This window comes from Tiliqua scincoides, chromosome 4, assembly GCF_035046505.1.
Source record: "Tiliqua scincoides isolate rTilSci1 chromosome 4, rTilSci1.hap2, whole genome shotgun sequence".
In the NCBI taxonomy this organism is placed as follows: Eukaryota; Metazoa; Chordata; class Lepidosauria; order Squamata; family Scincidae; genus Tiliqua; species Tiliqua scincoides.
In genome coordinates this window covers 16,750,590-16,763,425 of record NC_089824.1, presented here as the reverse complement: position 1 = coordinate 16,763,425, position 12,836 = coordinate 16,750,590, and the positions used below count along the sequence as shown (strand labels likewise).

At 44.0% G+C, this 12,836-nt stretch overlaps 1 protein-coding gene and 1 pseudogene across 2 annotated transcripts in view; one reads left to right on the top strand and one right to left on the bottom strand.

Annotated features, from left to right (window-relative positions):
- EXT1 (exostosin glycosyltransferase 1) overlaps positions 1–12,836 on the bottom strand; it is a 270,228-nt gene that overhangs the window by 192,989 nt on the left and 64,403 nt on the right. The window lies entirely within an intron of this gene.
- LOC136650454 (5S ribosomal RNA) lies at positions 6,848–6,966 on the top strand (annotated as a pseudogene).

Sequence of the window (12,836 nt, the reverse complement as noted above, 5' to 3'; positions counted from 1 at the left end):
AGGCATTACTAAGGTTACCCAGAGGTCTCTAGGCAGTCTCCAGAATCTAAGACAGCCTGTAGTAGGTCTGGAAAGTCACCCTAAATTCTCCCCTCCCCTTTTCATAACAGCCACTTGGTTGAAGGATAATGGAGAACTTGAAAGCTTGCTTAAGATGCTATTGTTTTGGGGGGGGGGGGGAGTTGGTTCTCATAAAAGGTATTTCCAAATTGTGCCTTCAATTTTTTACTAATGAACCAATATAACAACCTACAATTTTTAGGTTACGTTTAAAATCTCAAAACATGCCATCGTAAGAACTATGGACTAAAAACCCATATTATAACAACTCCAATTATATCTCAAAGATTCACACCTCCCTGCCTTATACTCTTTCCAGAGTTCATCTGAGGAAAGTCAATATACAAATGAACAAAATAAAAACAACACAGAGGGTTTTCCCACCCTCCCCTTTCCCCAAAAGCTAATGCCAGGAGTTTGTGGAAGATAAAATACAGGCAAGGCTGGCATCTACCCCGAGCAACAAGGAAGCACAATTTCATTCTTCCCTCAATAATTCTTCAGAAATTCCACCTCGGATCGAAGGTTTGAAAATTACCAGCCACGTCCACAGACCATGAAAATTTATCAAGTATGTCTTATGTGACAAGAAAAGAGTGCCTCGCTGCCAAAATTAGATGGGCTTCAAAAGTTACTGACAATCACTGCCATACATCACGCGAACAAACCATCTTCTTTTGACACAGACGGTGTTTCAGAAGAGTGATATTTTCATGCAGAGAAACAAAAAGTTTGTACACCGGTATAACTTCAGGATTATACCTAAAGTCACTAATATGCCAAAACATTTCAGAGGAAGAATGATCTCCCCATTTCTATGGATGCAAACATAGACCAAAATTTATACATGAGGCAGATGGTGCTTCCACCCATCTCCATCTCATTAAGCCTCTGCTGCAGTGGTTTTCAAACTCTCCTGGAGAGTTTGAGCCACTGTAAGTGCTTGTGGGGGCGGGGAGGAGGCAGCAGGGACAGGTGGAAGGTGTGACAAAAAAGGGAAATCAAGGACCAGGTAACATCTGAATAAAGAAAGATCTGCTTGTAGCCATGCTGGTAGGCCCCAGTGTCAGACCCCAGCTGTATCCAACTTTAATTAGTGCATACCAAGCCTGGGAGAACTGTGGAGGAGGTCGCTTCACAGGGCCCTCTGATTTCGTACCAAGCTACCAAGTGGGCTCCAAGGCCAGCTTGATTTACAACAGGGTTCAGCTGTGAGTGTCTCGGGATGGGAGGGGGGATTCCACCATGAGTAAGGAGGCTTGTGGCACGTTCACCCCTAGAATGTTCGGCTGGCTCCACTAAAGCGGAAGTGGAGTGCGATCGCTCTGCTTTCACTTTCACTGCTGCGGGGAGCCCTGCCAAAGGTTCGTACCAGGTTCCCCGCACCCTGGGGAAGCTGCAGGAGGCTTAGGTAAGTGCAACCAAGCCCCTGCAGCCCCCTGTGGCACGCATTGCTGTCTCCTCCCTGCCTCCAGGCTGCCCCCACCCCTTAAGGGGGCAGAGGCTATGGCCCACAGGCTGGGGCGTTGCAACACCTCAGTTTGAAAAGCCCTGCTCTACTGTATACAGTATCTGTAGTCCTCCAGCAGTGCAGAGAACTGCGTCATAAAATAATGTTTGGCTACCTTTGCAAGCTTAAATTATATTTATGGGGCCGAACCTGGCTATGGCTTTAGAAAGTTCAAGAATTAACAAGGTATTAATTTCAGAGAACAGTGTATGACAGAAAGGCGCACACCAGGAATTGTCAATGGAGTCCAGGTATGAATTATGGAAAAGGGTAACCTCTGCAGCCTCTTTTCTAAGCATTACAGGAAGATGGAATTCAGTATAAATGCACATCCTATTTCAACATAATCCAACAGCCCAATCCTAACCAACTTTCCAGTGCTGATGCAACTGCAATGCAGCCCCGAGGAATGGGAACCACTGTTAGGAAACACTGTTTTAAAAGATGAACAAAACAGAAGTATCTTTTGCTCCCAATTTTAAAAAGAAAACACATTTTAGGATGCAATTGTGTTTGAATGTTTATGGATCCAAGTTCTGCAGTGACTAAAGGTTAATTCATGTGTGCATGCAAATCACAGTTTCACAGGTTGATGCGTCTCAATGAAGAAAATCTTTATTGAATATTAAAGAGACATGAAATGTCTATCCAGGGTGTTTGATCTGTGATAGGTCATTCACATAAGCCCGTCAACTTTTCAGAGCTCGATACCCTAGCCTTCAGAGACTGAAGGATGCCAGTGATGATCAACGTGATTCTGAAGTTATCACAGGATGAACAAACTTGTGGGGAGGCAACACCCTGGGAAGAAAAATTCTGCATAATAAAAGGGCTGTTCAGCTAATTAACAACACCACAAACTAAGTTTACAGAAGAGCCAAAACTGGAAATGGGCTCATAGCTCACAATCTCAACCATTATTGCAAAACACTTTAGGCCCCAATGGAGTATTTGCTCCATTATAGCAACATTTCTGGGTGTGGGGGGGGGGGAGTACTATTCAGTCATTCACATGAATATCTCTCAAGTACATCCCAGCACCAGGTACAAAACATGCACTCCAACAGAAAGCCTTATCTGAAACAAGACACCACATTTTCCTCTCGGCAAGGTTAACAAAGAGACAGCAAAACGAAACAGGCATAATTTCCCAGCTGTTTATGACACACTGGTGTTTCATTTTAATCTAAATCTCGTCTTACTGGGACGAGAAACAAGCAAACAATTATCTGTTCCACACAGTAAATTGCAGGCTGCTGCTGTAGGAGTGGATTGTAAATTCCATATGCATCAGAGCTGCTAAGCCTAACAGCTGCTTTTGCATGTAGACCCAAAAAATGTTTCGACATTATCTATTTGTAGGTAAAGCTGAAGGGGGGGGATGGAGGAAATTACTCCAGTTCAATGAAACTGACAAGATATGCAGATGACTTTGATAAGCACTGAACAAGAAGGATCTGTTCACTAGAAATCCAGTCAACTGTATCAGTTAAGAACTATTCACACTGGTGGACAATTAGCCATGGTGAAAAGCCTCTTGATTTCACTCAAAATGCACGTATAATCTGCATCCAAAACTAGTTACTCAAAACTACAGTGAAATTACCTTGAATGTCACACACTGACTGCTACCAGCTACAGAAGAAGCATCTGTTAGGAAAAATGAAAAACAAAAAAGCAAGATTGGGTGGTTGGAGCACCTTTCTTGGGAGATAAGGCTGAAGTCTTTGGGGATCTCTTGCTGAAAGAAGTACAATGGAGCACAGAGAAATAAGATTTCTGCCCCTTCAGCTCACACCAGAATGCGGGAGGTCACCCAGTAATATAGATGGACAGGGAAAACACTGCTCTAGAGATCATTTCGGATGAACCACGTTACTCATTTCCACAACAGGCAAATACAAAAATCTAAGCATGAAAGCAAACAGGCACAGCAAAACATGCAAACTTTTACAGCATTGTTTGTTTCTTTGCAACATTCGGCATTTTCTCTGACCTGACACATCAATGCAATGTCATTGACAACCCTACCCCAAACAAATTTACTTGGATGCACCACTAGCTTTCAGTAGAATGTACTTCCAAGCAAACGTGCTTAGACAGCAGCCTCTCTGCTGCACAGAGTGAGTGGCAAAAAGCAGTTAAGGCAGGCTACTCTCGACTTCCCCCAATTTAGTACTAAACTAACGGCATGAAAAGAGGTACTCCAGGAAGACGGTTTGATGTGGCAACAGAGAAACCGGCAGAAACACTTTTTATCAGATGAGGCAGACAGAACTGCCCATATAGTCCCCTCAGTACCACCTTTTAGACGATACCCTCCAGGAAGGATTGGAGCCACACATACCACGTTCAATGTTACTGAAAACCTCTGAGAGATCAAGTGGAACTAACAGAGATGCTGTTCTCCATCTAGTTCCCAGTATAGGGTCATCAGTTAGACAAGGGCTGTTCCTGTCCCAACCCCTAACTAAAATGGGGCAAGATAACCATCCAAAAACTCCTGTAGTAGGGTTGCCACTACCTGTTGAAGAAGAGTGACCAGAGGCAATACCTTGCCTAAGCCTCCCAGCAGGTTAAAGCTGTGCCTTGCCCAAAGAAGCTAGGTGGGACTAAACCTGGCTGTGATTTGGATGGGAGACCATAACAGCTGATAAGCTGTTGTGAGAGAAGCTGCCAAGAGGTGCAGGAGTGTGGTGGTCAGTTGCCAAGAACAAACACCTGAATGATAAATGATAGCATTTATTTTTTACACGCGTATACCATCTTCCTCCAAGGAGCTCAGGGTGCTCAAACTTCCTCCCCTCTTTTTGTCTTCACAACAACCCTGTGAGGTAAGTCAGACTGAGAGAGAGTGACTAGCCCAAGGTCACCCAGGAAACTTCATGGTGGAGTGGGGACTTTAACCTGGATATTCTAGGTTCAAGTCCAACTCCTGGACCACTACACCATCCTAGCTCCCATAGCAGATCTCATCCTGATTCATAGCCAAGGCAAGATTCAAAACAAGGAAGACCTGATTCATAGGGCAGGAGGTCTGGTCTAGAGGGCTGAGCCTCCGTTTGCCTGAAGATAACATCTGAAGGTCGCTAGTTCAAGGCCACCGGCACCCTGAATGGCGAGACCTTGAAGCAGCTACGCCCAGCCGAGTTATTCCACCTGCTCTTGGAGAGATGAAGGAGCTGCTTGTCAGCCTGCGTGGGAGGAATCTGGAGGCCAGAAAGTGATAACAGACCACAAAAGATCCATCTGAAATGTTGTGCAGTTCTTGAAAGATAGAACCTTTCTTCGATTGTAAAAATCCCTACGGGGATTTAGAACAGCCTGCCTATGTAAACCACCTTGAATTAAAGTCTGAGGAGAAATCTGAAGACCAAGAAAGGCGGTATATAAATGCCTGTATTATTATTTTTATTATTTATTAATTATTATCATTATATTATCATTATTATTATTATGCTATTATTATAATGCTATCATTATTATTATCATTATTATTATTATTATAGCTCAGTCTCTTAGCAATCACACAACACAAGTTCATATTCACACATCACCAAAACAGTGACACTTAAAAAAATGGCCTTGTCTCTCTCAAACTGGGGATTGGGTGCCATGCGATTCACTCAGCACGAAACAGGGAACAAATATGCTCTCAATAAGCATTACAGGCTCCCCAGACTGAACTGTCACCACAGAAGAAGCCTCTCCTGCATTCTCAAGTGACAAATGGAATGTTTTACAGCCATAAGAAAGTGTGGGTTTGTACACTTTGTGGCACTCATCAAGGAACTACATCCAATCCTGGCTCCATACTGAGTATGCCTGCTTGAGACTTGTGTTTGCCAACATGTATTTTTTTCTTAATATTCATATTCAAGCTTTCCAATTTTAGGTGCATGGTCAAGTGACTGAGAACAGTGATCACAAGTGTCAAATTAGAGCCACCAGGGTTCAAGTCTACATTCCGCTGTGGAACTCACGGGGCGACCTTGAGACAGGTACAAACTCTCAGCTCAGCCAACTTCCCAGGATTGTTGCAAGGAAACAAAAACCAGAGATGGGGAGAACCTTCAACATTGCCCTGAGCTCCTTAGAGGAAGGGAGGAACATAAATGCAATAAAACAAAATTAAACTGTGATGTGGCCTTCAAAAACCACAAAAATGTTAAACTCAACATCAGTGAGATGCAGTAAGTATGAAAAGCTATTTAAAGTGTTACTTGAGAAAGCGGCCAGATCTTCTGCAGTGTAAATGTCAAATCCATAGTTTCCAGTGGTGAAGTCCCTGCACTGTCCAATTGAAGGGTTTTAGCCCTAACCGCATTTCCAAAAAGGATTTTAACTCTAGAGAACATTCTGGAACTCAAACCAAGTGCACACAGAAACCTTTTCTCAAAAAGTATATTCAGGGCAAAGTGTATTGCTGCAAAAGATCTTTGAGGAAAGCAAACTGGGGATTTTTGAAATGGTGGTTAAACAAGGCAAAAGGAAAGAACTGAAGAAAATATAAGCAGCATATGACCCTTATTACCAAACTCTTATTACCAAGATAGTCCTGTGTAGTTTTTTTTTAATTTTTACTATAACGTTTTGTGCAAACCAAGTGGCCTCATTATCAAGCCATACAAATCACTGAGGAGGGAAAAGAAATTACCTCCCATCATGGCTCTCTAGGAGACCTGCAGACACAAACATGTCGCAAATATCATGAGATGCGCTTTGGCATGAACATTCCAAATAATCAATTTTTCCCCGCAGCTGTTTGAAGCACCTACAATGCCCAACCACTCAACCATACAGCCCCCATGGCGCTAATCTCCCTGAAAAGCAGGGGGAGAGTGTGCATGCATGTACATTACAAGTTTTATCAAGCACACTCTCGTGCTTTCCCATGCACTCAGCAATGAGTGCCAAGTCTTGAGCCAGGGAAATCCTGGCATAGGATACCAGAAGTGGTGTTGAATTACAGATTGTAAGCTGGGACCTGTCCTCCTGTGCTTTGAAAAGCACACAACAGCAACATTAATCCCCCCCCCCTTTTCCAAGGCATTCAGGTTAGCATATAGCATTATTCCTTCTCCCAACCTACTGCTATCCTCACAGGCTGAGGATAAAGGCTGAGACAGAAAGTCACTAATCCACAAGGTCACGCAGTGAGCTTCACTGCAGAGTGGCATTTAAAACCCCAGCCTCTCCGGTCCTAGCGTGACACTCAAGCCACTCCTCTACAAGGCAGAATAAGGAGCTTCTATAGCAGGTAATACCCAGGGTTCCTGATCTGGTAAACCAACCCTGCACATACCCGATCTCATCTGATCTTGGAAGCTAAGCAGGGTCAGGCCTGGTTAGTACTTGGATGGGAGACCACCTGGGAATACCAGGTGCTGTAGGCTTATACCATAGTCTTTCGATTCTGAAGGTTGCCAACCATTTCCTTATACCCCAGATCCAGCGTGGCCATTCCAAAACCTTCACCTTTTACAGAACTGCCATCTTCAGCATCCAGACTCACACACTTTCTTCATGCCACATAAAATGCAGCACATATGAAAAATCATGCCAAGATTTCCGCCTCCCTCCCCTCGTCCCCATTAGCAGGGCCCAAATGATTTAAGAAACTAGACTTTGACATTATTACAGAGAGTTTCCAAGAACTAGTAACTTCCATGGAAAGAGTTTTGCGATGATTAGCAGAATGATTTGTTTTCCATGTCTCCCTTTTTGGTCTATCTAAAAAAATACTATACTAAAAAATACTCCCTTTTTGGTCTATCCAAAAAAAGCAGCAAATACTATCTTGGGTAAGAGAAATGCAGTAGTAGTAGGGGAGAAAAATCACTATGGTTAGATCAAGAAGAGAATATGGGCTAGAAAAAGCAAATATGGAAGGGCTCTTGGTCATATAGTTCCCCCATCATACCCCATAATATAAGACCTTTTGGTCCATTATCATACCATAGGTTCAATGAACATGTGCAGGAGGGATAATGGGCAGAAATTCCTATAAATGGTACAGAGCATGTACATGACAAAATAAGGGAGGTGGTACCATTTAGTTAAATAAGAAAAACAAGAACCTTCAGTGTAAGAAAAGCCATGTGAACCCACAGGCACTGCCCAAAAATGGCAAGGGAGGTTAATTCCTAGATATCCCCACAGTCCAGACCCCCACTGGGCATTGTTAAATGGCCAACCCTGAACACGGTCTGGTAAAACAAAAGTTAATAGAGAGTTCTAAGCTTCAACTCTGCACCCAAAATTTATTCACTCATTCAAAACTTTCAAACCACCCCATCTTGACAACTCATGACAGTTAAGAGTAAATTGAAACAGTAAGTATTCTTTTGAAATGACTTTGAGTAAAAGCAATGAAATGCAATGAAACACTAAAACCCACATCTGCTAAGTTAGTAACCTACTGTATAAAATGCAATGGACTGACAAATTTGATAACAGAGGAACTTAGCTCATCAATATGATCATTTGCTATGATGCTAATCTGGCAGAGGGTCAGTATCCCAGCCCCCAGAAGGATCCCACTGCTGCCCCCAACAAGGCCGTTGTCATCTATCCTCTTATGGGGCAGCACTGAGATTCAGAGTCCTCCTTAATACTAGCAGGGAAGGGTGCCACATTTTAATTCCCTCTCTGTGCAATATCGCTGGTTCTCTTCAAAGCAATTCTATGTTGAGACACTGCACTGCAAGGGAATTGAAACGAGGGCACTTCTCAAAGCAGGCCCAGAGATGCATTACTGACACTTTGATGTCTGCCACTTGCAACCTGCTAAGCCCACCAGAATCAAACTGATGTAATATCTTAACTCTAGATTATTAACAAACTGCAGTTCCTGCTGCTGTTTAAGAACCACTGATGTAAACCATGGTTTAGATCAGGGGTGTCCAAACATTTTGGCAGGAGGCTGTGTCAGGGGCCAGGAAAAAAAATTACATTTAAAATTTGAATAAATGTACATAAATGAATTTATTAGAGGTGGAACTTATATGAAAGAATGAAGGTTTTGCAGTAGCTCAAGGCCTATAAAAGGCCTTGCACAAAGCAAGGCCAGTCTTTCCTTTGCTGCCACTGCTGAATCAGTGGAGGGAGCCCTTGTCCCACAGCTCAGGTGAAAGGTCAAATAGTCGTCCTCATTCTGAGAGCAGTTGCATCAGGCCAGCATGGGCTCCAGCAAGTCTCTGGAGGGCCAGAAGCTCATTGGAGTCTGGGGGCTCCCCGAGGGCCTGATTGGGAGTCCCTAAGGGGTGCAAGTGGCCCCCGGGACGGGGTTTGGGCACCCCTGGTTTAGATGATCATTTTCTAAACGAGACCAAGAATGTGTTACATATTCTTTTTACTACTAGCCTTTGAAGAAAAATCATTCAGAGGTTCCAGCACAATGCTGGCTCTTCCTCAATTCATTTATCATTTGACACCCTGCCTCTTGGTAACATATGCAGGTAATAAAATTCCAAGCTCACCCAGACAATGCAGTTACCGTTACGCAACAACTATGCAAACTAATGGCTCTTGGAGCCCACCAATACACCACAACTTGCACAGATGCCAAGAACCCATCTGCCCAACCCTGTCCCACGGGTGCAGTTGGTTTCCAGAGAATTGGGCTACTGATAGTTTCTTTTCCATTCCAACATGGATAGCTCACCTTAACAAGGATTATTACGCACTGCAAACATTCTGCAGGGACCATTGTGCCAAAGCTCATCAAATGGCAACCCAACGACTACTGATTTAATGCAACTGGCAACAAACAGTCCTGGCACTAAAGCAGGCACCACAGTCTGTTCCAATCGGGGTTGCCAGTGGAGGCCTGCAAAATATTAATAAAGGAGCCTATATAAGAAAAACTCGATACCACCAAATATTCAATTAACGCATCCAGAATAACAGTGTATGGGAACACTGGGACAGTTAATCTCCGGGAATGAAAACCTGCTTCTGTCAGGGATGGAAACAAGTCCACTGCAAAAACAAAGGCAGGCAAACCTATACTGCCTTCACATAAACTTTAGCCTTAGGAAAATGCTTCCATTTTAGCACCCCATAAAAGCTGCATTCTTCAGAAACCAATGCATGGCTGGGAGGGGGAAAGAAGAGAATCAGAATAACTATTTATCTCCTTCACCTTAGAGAGGTTTAGAAACTTGAACACTTAAGGCTGCGAGTTCAAATTCCAACTTCTGCCTTCCACTGTTTCTTCACCCGCTCCCTTTCCCATTACCTATTCCTCTTATATAAATAAGGACTGTGACAAAAAAGGGAAATCAAGGACCAGGTAACATCTGAATAAAGAAAGATCTGCTTGTAGCCATGCTGGTAGGCCCCAGTGTCAGACCCCAGCTGTATCCAACTTTAATTAGTGCATACCAAGCCTGGGAGAACTGTGGAGGAGGTCGCTTCACAGGGCCCTCTGATTTCGTACCAAGCTACCAAGTGGGCTCCAAAGCCAGCTTGATTTACAACAGGGTTCAGCTGTGAGTGTCTCAGGATGGGAGGGGGGATTCCACCATGAGTAAGGAGGCTTGTGGCACGTTCACCCCTAGAATGTTCGGCTGGCACCGAGTTCTGATTGGTGGGTGGGTCAGGAGACTTATAAAGGTGAGGGAGGGAAGCTTATGCTCGGACTGACTTTGTCTCTGGCTGAGGGGGCCTGAGATCCTTGACCACCTTGGCAGGAGTGACCCCAACTTGACTGCAGCAAGATGGGCTAGATCGGATTTTGGAATGCTAAGACTTTGGTGAGTGATAGTTAGAGTTAGGAGGTAGTTGTTATTGTTTTATTAGACTGAGTGTTGTATTGTATTGCTGTACTCTTTGCCTAAATTCCTAAATTTTAGACGTATGCAGTGCTGTCTGTATAAACCTGCTTTAAACCTTTATTCAATAAAGCCTACTTATTACAACTGACTGGATTATTGGGATTGGAAGAGAGCACAGGGACTGGTTGTGGGAAGCAATCCAGTGTGACCGGGGTGGACCCTGTACGGGAGTCCACCCCTTTGTCAAGCTGAGCCCAAGAGGGTGTAAGCTGGAGTACAACTCAAGGGGAGGGTTCCCCAAATTTATCCTGGCTATCAGGAGTGGAAGCTCTGTGGTTTAGGAGCTATTTGGCAATCGGAGAGATCTGCAGGTGCTCAGTGACCATAAGGGTTTATGGGTACTTGATCACCCTGAGGGTAATAAAAAGATTACCCGGCCATAAAGGAGTGTGGTCTGATTTCCTTCACAAGGACCACAAGGCTGAAGTCTTGGACAATCGGCTCCATAAATTTCCTTTAGCTGCTCTAGGTGCAATCCATCATATACATGCACCACAGCAATGAAAAACAGCATCCTATTTTTGGCAAATAAAGCAGAGCCATTTAGGTACCTTCCTTATGATCACTGTGCGAAACTTCAATTACTGTAAACAAAAGTGTCAGGGAAATATACAGGAATCCTTGATGGGCTCACTCTAAGCACAGCAGGATAGGATTCTTTCCATTTTCAGACCACAGCATCCCACTCTTCAGCTTTATCCTATCAGAAGTACAGGGGAGTCTTTGACTTGTGTAACTCACAGCCCCCCAGCACAGCCACAAAACAATTAGGAGGAAACAGGATCCAAGAGGAAACAGGAGGCAGTGTACCTTGTGGCTACAAGCATTAAGGCACTTCCTCCAGCCTGGACTAGGGATGACAGATAAAAGATTGACTCTTATGTTTTGAATGTGTGTGTGGGGGGGGGGGGATTGTGCAAAGGGGAAAGATATTTGGTAGGTACATCTTGCCCCATTATTGCTCCACCCTGACAATAATTTCCCTTGGCACCTGCCAAGTTTCCCCTCTGCACACTTACTAAATGCTACTGAAACAATTAAATATTTGGTCCCCTACTGGAAGTTAGGAATTCTCAACCTTAAGCACATGTGGCTTTACAGATCTCAAGTTTTCCAGATTACATCTTTATTTGCTTCAGTTCTGACACCTTCACAAAGGCTGAATGCATTTTCCTTATCGACCCGCATAACTCTCACAGAAAATATTAACCCCATTATAGAGATGAGAGACTGAGGCTAGAAGCCCGAGACTTGTCCACGTATCTCCCTTGCTACAGCTCCCTTTAGCACACAAAAGTTTTGCTCCATTTTCTTCCCCTTCCACAGCGGATTCAGACTGTTCAAGGTTTTGACCAACAAAACCATGGCTATGTTAGGAACTTCATACAGCTGCCTTTTAGGTTCAATTGCATTTACAAAACAGAGAAGGATGTGGGAGGGTGGGTGTTGAGTTTTTGCATAACCAAAAGAGAGCAAAGGCTCCCTAGTACACAACAACAATAATTACTGTTGTGCTATATTATATAAATGCCCCCAGCAGGCACTTGACAGCCCCCACTGGTAGCATAGCATCAGCAATACAAATATTGTCTAAACAAAACTTTATGCTCTACTGTGAAGGGACTTGTCTGGTGTGCAGATCATGCCTCAATAATTTGAAGCAAGAATTTTCCAAGGTGGAGTGGCACTGTGATGGCTGACCCTCCCACAGGGCACTCAGGTGTACTGCAGGATGCCCGCAAGAGCTGGAGAATACTTCTGTTGCCTCCCCAAACACAGCATCTGTGTGGAATGCCCAAAGAGATTTCAGTTTGATAGCCAGAATCTGATTTTACGAATATTCCACCTTCCATCTATTGTGGAATGCAGGTGGCCTCCACAATGGATACCCTGGTCAGACCCTGATCTTCAGCAAGGTCACTGTCTCCTGTGTGCTGCACTAAGAAACCCAATAAGCTGGTTCCACTTGGGGCATTTAAGTGGGAGAGCAAAATGAATTGGTTCAGGTAAGCCTTTTTGGTAATGGATTCTGTTGTGTTCAGGCTTGTGTTTGTGGTACTGATGCTGTGGAGTCTGCTTTCACGGTTTATGCTTTTATACACTGTTTATGCTTTGTTAGCCAACTGAGGGTCCTATTTAGGGTGGAAGATGCAGGAAAGTCAACCAACAGTCAACCAAATAGAGAGACAGATAAGTGCCTTCAGACCAGATCAGAGCCCTAGTCCTTAACATGAACATGGAAACTGCCTTCTATGGGAGTCAGGTCACTGGTCCAACACTTGCTCAGCACTGTATATACAGCAGTAGCTCTCCTTTCAGTCTTTCCTAGTCCCACTTGGAGATGCTAGGGATGGAGCAGGGGACATTCTGCATGCTGATCACAGAGCAATACAGTGGATGCTCCTGAACTATAAGCAATTCATCAA